Raw genomic sequence first — 6,185 nt, 5'->3', positions numbered from 1 at the left:
CTCACGACATGTCCTATACTTACCCGTGTTTCGCGCAGCACGCACCCATTGTAGTCACTGGGTGCGTGCAAATCACGCACGTCACGGAAGCACTTCCGGGTGACGCGCGTGATTCGCGCTACAGCTGTTAAAGAAGTGAAGGGAAACATAAAAGCCCCTCCTTTACTGTTTCGTAAACCTCAAAACAGAGTGTCGAAAATCGGGCCGCCACGCACCATATACAGATGCCACACTGAATCTTTGCGCACACAAAACGCAGCGTTTTTTGCGTGCGCAAAACGCACACTCTCGTGTGAATCCGGCCTAACTTGAACTAGTCTACTGATCTGTATAGCGCTGTCTCCATGATTTCAGCGGTATTTTATTTTTTTTTTTACCTGGAAAATGTTTTTGAATGTGAAAATTTTTATATGTATGTTCTAGTCTATCAAATTTTTCTTATTTCCTGGACAGATTGAACTTTTTTTGTTGCCCTATTTAGGTGATTTTTGAAGACCGCAAATCTCCATTCTCTGAAGTAGCCATTATTACAGCTCAGAACAAAGGTCCTTTATTATTATAGTTTTAATGTCTTCCCCACACAGCATGTATGGGTGCAAATGATCAGGATTCTTTTTTTTTATGGATTCGCGAATCCTACATTTCACTTGATGTGGACATCATTGTATAAGCAAATGACATTGTGACTAATGGCCACTGTATGAGGTGCCACTTTCTAACGGTTTGGAAGAAGAGGACGATTCAAGGCCAGTGATTTTTATATATATTTTTTTTTTATTTGTTTAGGGGGAAATGCTCTTTAACACATCTGACGCTTCTCTTCTACAAGTCGTCTTTGCTTTACCCTTACACCCCCACCCCACCATGCTTCAATAGTGCCACTTGACAAATTGCTTGCTGGGTGGAATAGCGCCTTTAAGTCTGTTCCGTATTGAGCACAATTCCCTTGATCTGTTCTTGTCATGCAGATGTTGATCTAGAATTAGCCTATGCCATTCTTCTTCATAAACCGTCATACCTATCCTGCTTCTCTTTAGTTGTAATCCTTTATTTACTGACCTCGTTTGACAGCTGTCTTGCTAGAGACATCACTTTCTTCAAGTCGGATCTTAATCCCTGCAAGGGAAGGCATTGAATTTATTCAGCCATTGGCAGTGCCATCTGATACAATGTGTCCTTTACTGTCCGACCTCTGTCTCATCTCTGAATACTACTCTTCAGCCCCAGACATCTGTCAGTCCTCTCTTGCCTCATATTAACTATATGTGTGCACATAATACACGGTTTGAATCCTATGTGTGTTGCTAATCGTTTTTTAATGCGTTTTCTGCAACATCTCCAACTGAGTCCCCATTATCTCTTATAATGAGGTGCAGCTCATTAATAAAACAAGGGGTTGTGGGAGCTGTCATTTTATTAAACATTATCCCTCAGCTCTTGGCAAGATTTCCCTCTACAACCGCCTTGAACGAAGCCTTGAATAGTCACATTCCCAACCTTATTTAAAGTGCTCATTAAGCCCCATATTCAATACGGGTCTGTGCCACAGGCATAGAATGGTAGACATCCTTAAGTGAATGAGGTCCCAAGTGATTAGTTACAGACTGTACTAATTAAGATAAATTAGGCCTGCCTCTGCTTCTGATGTCACCACGTTCATACTATTAATCTTGTGCTCCGTTTCATCCTACAGCAAGACATTTGAAAACTTTAAAGTCGTCTAGTTAACTCTTTAGCTACTGTGGCAATACCTCAATATTCACAGACGAATTGAACTCTTTAGTGTGAATGTGGGATTATGGAGCGTAATAGGTGGGATACAAATTGTACTTTGTCTTCATATCTCCATTAGCTTTAAAGCCAATATCAATATATACCCTTAAATTAGGTCACAAAGAAATAAAATTCACAATTTAAACTATGTGTCAAGATCATTACTTGCCAAATGTCATGCATACTATGCATGTAGTCAGTTTTTTACAATTTATGAGAGCTTCAGCATACGATTTTAAATGGTGGACCCACCTTTGGTGAGCCAATGGCTGGACAAATCCAAGTATCCGGGTAGCTAATGATCCTAGAATTTTGCGTCCTGTGCCTGACTTTTTGGGTTGTGTTTTGTTGAAGGTCTACGAAAATGTTTAGCTTTCCGCTATTCCATAAACCAAACTAACCCCCAAAGTAAACAACATAAAAAATGTGTGCTTATGTGAATGTTGGTGTCTTGAACACCCACAAATTACTTGCTTGAATAGCCCATAACCCTGAGCTGGGAATAACCAGTTTACACCCCCCAAACAATGTATTTGCCCAACAAAACATCTTTCTCTGCCTGCTTGATACCGCTAATCCCCTACAAGTATTTTTCTAAGAAGGGCAGTCTGATGAGATAATATATATATATATATATATATATATATATATATATATATAAATTTGATAAAGGCTTACACAAGCCAAAACGGTGATGGTGATTTATGTCCACCATTTTGAGTGCTGCATACCTTCGTTTTCCCTCATCGCCTACATGCCACTTTAGGCCTGTAGCCTATGAGAGGGCAGATCTACAGAGCAATGACTTCATCATGTCCGCTTGCTCCAGGTAGCCTGGGCCACAGGCTGAAAGAGGCCTCTGGTCTGTACCGCGACAATTAAGTCAACATGGATGTTTTTTTTCCCCCTCTGTGGTACACTTAATTCTGGGGCACTGTTACTAATTGGCACAGTGGGGGAACATTATTACTATTGGGAGTACAATGGGGGACACTAAAACTAATGGGGGCACCCAAGGGGAGAATTATTACTATGGGGCACTCTGGCACTGTTACATTTGTGGCCACTATGGGGATCCTGTTTACTATAGGGATAACCTGGCAAGGTTGCTTTAGGGGGCACTATTACTTTTGAGGCACTATGAGGGAACACTATTAGAGTTGAGGGCATTCTCGTTTGCACCATTACTTTTTGGGGCACTGTAGACTAAACCTATTACTGTTTATGGCACTCTGCTTGGCAAAATTATTTTTGGGGGTACTGTGTGGGCACTATTACTGTCAGGGGCACTACTTGACAAAATAATTTTTTTTGGGGGGGGGGACTTAGTGGGCTTTATTACTGTCAGGGGGACAATCAGCTTGGCCAATTATTTTGGAGACATTATGCCTTTGGCAGTATTACTGTCAGGGGCACTCTTTGCGGGCACAAATATTTCCGAGGGCACTATGTGTGGCACTAAATACCGTAGGTGGCACTATCGTGGTACTAGGATGTTCAGGAGAACTATCGGTATGGCATTAATATTTATGCATGACAGTATTTGAGGGCACTGGACAGCACAGCAGGCACAGTATTAGGGGTAGCAGCAGGATTTGTGAAGAATGATGGAAAAGTTAGGAGCCTTAGAGGTCTAGACAGCGGACTGCAGAGAGGAGTCATGGCTGTAAGAAGCGTTTATCGGTGTCTAGACTGAATGAAGAAGATGAGGAAAGGGAATGTCTACAAGCAGCGCAAATTTGTTTGGCAAAAATGATACAAGCCTTAAGACACTTTCCTTTTTTACGATTACAATGTTCCCATAAAGCATTGTACATTAAAATCATTTGTTGGCTTTGCTGTGAAAGAACTTGACCGGATTTACACAGACCCCTGAGCCAAACCCTGCAAAATAGACCTAGTCTCTCGACCACTGAGCCTGACCTCACTAATGCTCTCGGCAAAATGGAAGGGACTCCCTGCAGCTCCGTGCCACAATCTATTGGAAAGCCTTCCCAAGGGAAGAAGAACAAGTCCATGATGTTAATTTCCATGGTTTTTGAATAATTGTTCAAATAAGCATTTGTTGTTATGTAGTTTGGATATTCACTTACATGTGGCAAGAAAGTGTATGTTTTAAAAAAAAAAAATAAATACCACAAACCAGAATGAAAGAAAAACTTTTTTAACCCCCTTAGATGCTACCCAATGTTTTGGAGTCTATTCATATTGTTAGTCTTAATAAATTTACTTCCCTGGGCCATCAATGTTTTCTGCAAATTATAGAGAGAAATTGTTAGTTCTGAGGCCAGCAGATGGCAATTAGTACAATCTCCCATTTTTTGGCCTTTTGTTAGGCTAGGTTCATGCCGTACCTTTTTGCTAATTCTAAAGGAGGACTGGTGGCGCAAACTAAAGAGATCAATAGAGTGGGCATTGCCCAAGTCAGTTTGTGGAATATCTAGGAGGAAAGAAATTTCACAATCAACTGTGACTGGTATTATAGCAAAGTAGAAGTGTTAAGGAACCACAAAACTGAAGAGCTCCAAACCTCATCTGGAATTAACATCCACACAAAACTGTGCCCTGGGAGCTGCATGGCATGGCTTTCCATGGCCAAGCAGCTGCATGCCATCCTTAGGGCGGATTTACACGAACGTGATTTACGTCCGTGCAACCCGCGTGATTTTCATGCGCGTCGCACGGACCTATGCATGTCTATGGAGCAGTGCAGACTGTCCGTGATTTTTGCGCAGCGTGAGTCCGCTGCGTAAAACTCACGACCGGTTCTATATTTCGGCGTTTTTCGCGCATCACGCACCCATTGAAGTCAATCGGTGCGTGAAAATCACGTGCACCACACGGAAGCACTTCCGTGTGATGCGCGTTAATCGCGCAACAGCAGTAAAAAAATGAATGTAAACAGAAAAGCACCAGGTGCTTTTCTGTTTACAAACATCCAAACGGAGTATCATTAATGATGGTGGCTGCGTGAAAAGCACGCAGCCGCGCATCTATATGAACATGACACACAGAGCTGTTGAGTACCTTTTGCGCACGCAAAACGCTGCGTTTTTTGCGTTCGCAAAACGCACACGCTCGTGTAAATCCGCCCTTACATCAACAAGCACGATGTCAAGCGTCAGATGGAGTGGCGTAAAGCACGCCGCCACTGGACTCTGGAGCAATGTTCTGTGGAGTAACGAATCACGTTTCTCTAGGAGTCTGATAGAGGAGTCTGGGTTTGGCGAGTGCCAGGCGAATGTTTGGAGGAGGAGGGATCATGCTATGGGGTTGTTTTTCAGGGGTTGGCCTAAGCCCCTTAGTACGAGTGAAGGGAAATCTTAATTAAGCTTCAGCATACCAAGATGTTTTGGACAATACTATGCTTCCAGCTGCAAAGGGGGACCAACTCTAAAATAATGCCTATAGATATTGAATGGGATGTGGGGGTTTCCCAGTACCTATTGTACCAGGTTAAAGGAAAGGTGTCATGTTTTTGTTTTTTTTTTAATTAATTTGATTGTTTTTTATATAATGTAAACTAAATAATATTTTTTATTTATGTTGTCACTTTAAACTTTTTTATGTATTCATACTTTTAGTTCTCTATGGGGGCTGACATTTTTTTTTCTCCCATCGGTGTATGTGTCGATTAACGACACATACTATGGTGCTATACGGTGAAGGAAATAAGTATTTGATCCCTTGCTGATTTTGTAAGTATGCCCACTGTCAAAGACATGAACAGTCTAGAATTTTTAGGCTAGGTTAATTTTACCAGTGAGAGATAGATTATATAAAAAAAAAAAACAGAAAATCACATTGGCAAAATTATACATATTTATTTGCATTGTCCACAGGGAAATAAGTATTTGATCCCTTTGGCAAACAAGACTTAATACTTGGTGGCAAAACCCTTGTTGACAAGCACAGCAGTCAGACATTTTTAGTAGTTGATGATGAGGTTTGCACACATGTTAGATGGAATTTTGGCCCACTCCTCTTTGCAGATTATCTGTAAATCATTAAGATTTCGAGGCTGTCGCTTGGCAACTCGGATCTTCAGCTCCCTCCATAAGTTTTCGATGGGATTAAGGTCTGGAGACTGGCTAGGCCACTCCATGACCTTAATGTGCTTCTTTTTGAGCCACTCCTTTGTTGCCTTGGCTGTATGTTTCGGGTCATTGTCGTGCTGGAAGACCCAGCCACGAGCCATTTTTAATGTCCTGGTGGAGGGAAGGAGGTTGTCACTCAGGATTTGACGGTACATGGCTCCATCCATTCTCCCATTGATGCGGTGAAGTAGTCCTGTGCCCTTAGCAGAGAAGCACCCCCAAAACATAATGTTTCCACCTCCATGCTTGACAGTGGGGACGGTGTTCTTTGGGTCATAGGCAGCATTTCTCTTCCTCCAAAAACAGCGAGTTGAG

This window comes from Rhinoderma darwinii, chromosome 3 (assembly GCF_050947455.1).
Source record: "Rhinoderma darwinii isolate aRhiDar2 chromosome 3, aRhiDar2.hap1, whole genome shotgun sequence".
NCBI classification, from domain to species: Eukaryota; Metazoa; Chordata; class Amphibia; order Anura; family Rhinodermatidae; genus Rhinoderma; species Rhinoderma darwinii.
Note: the sequence above shows the minus strand (reverse complement) of the source record.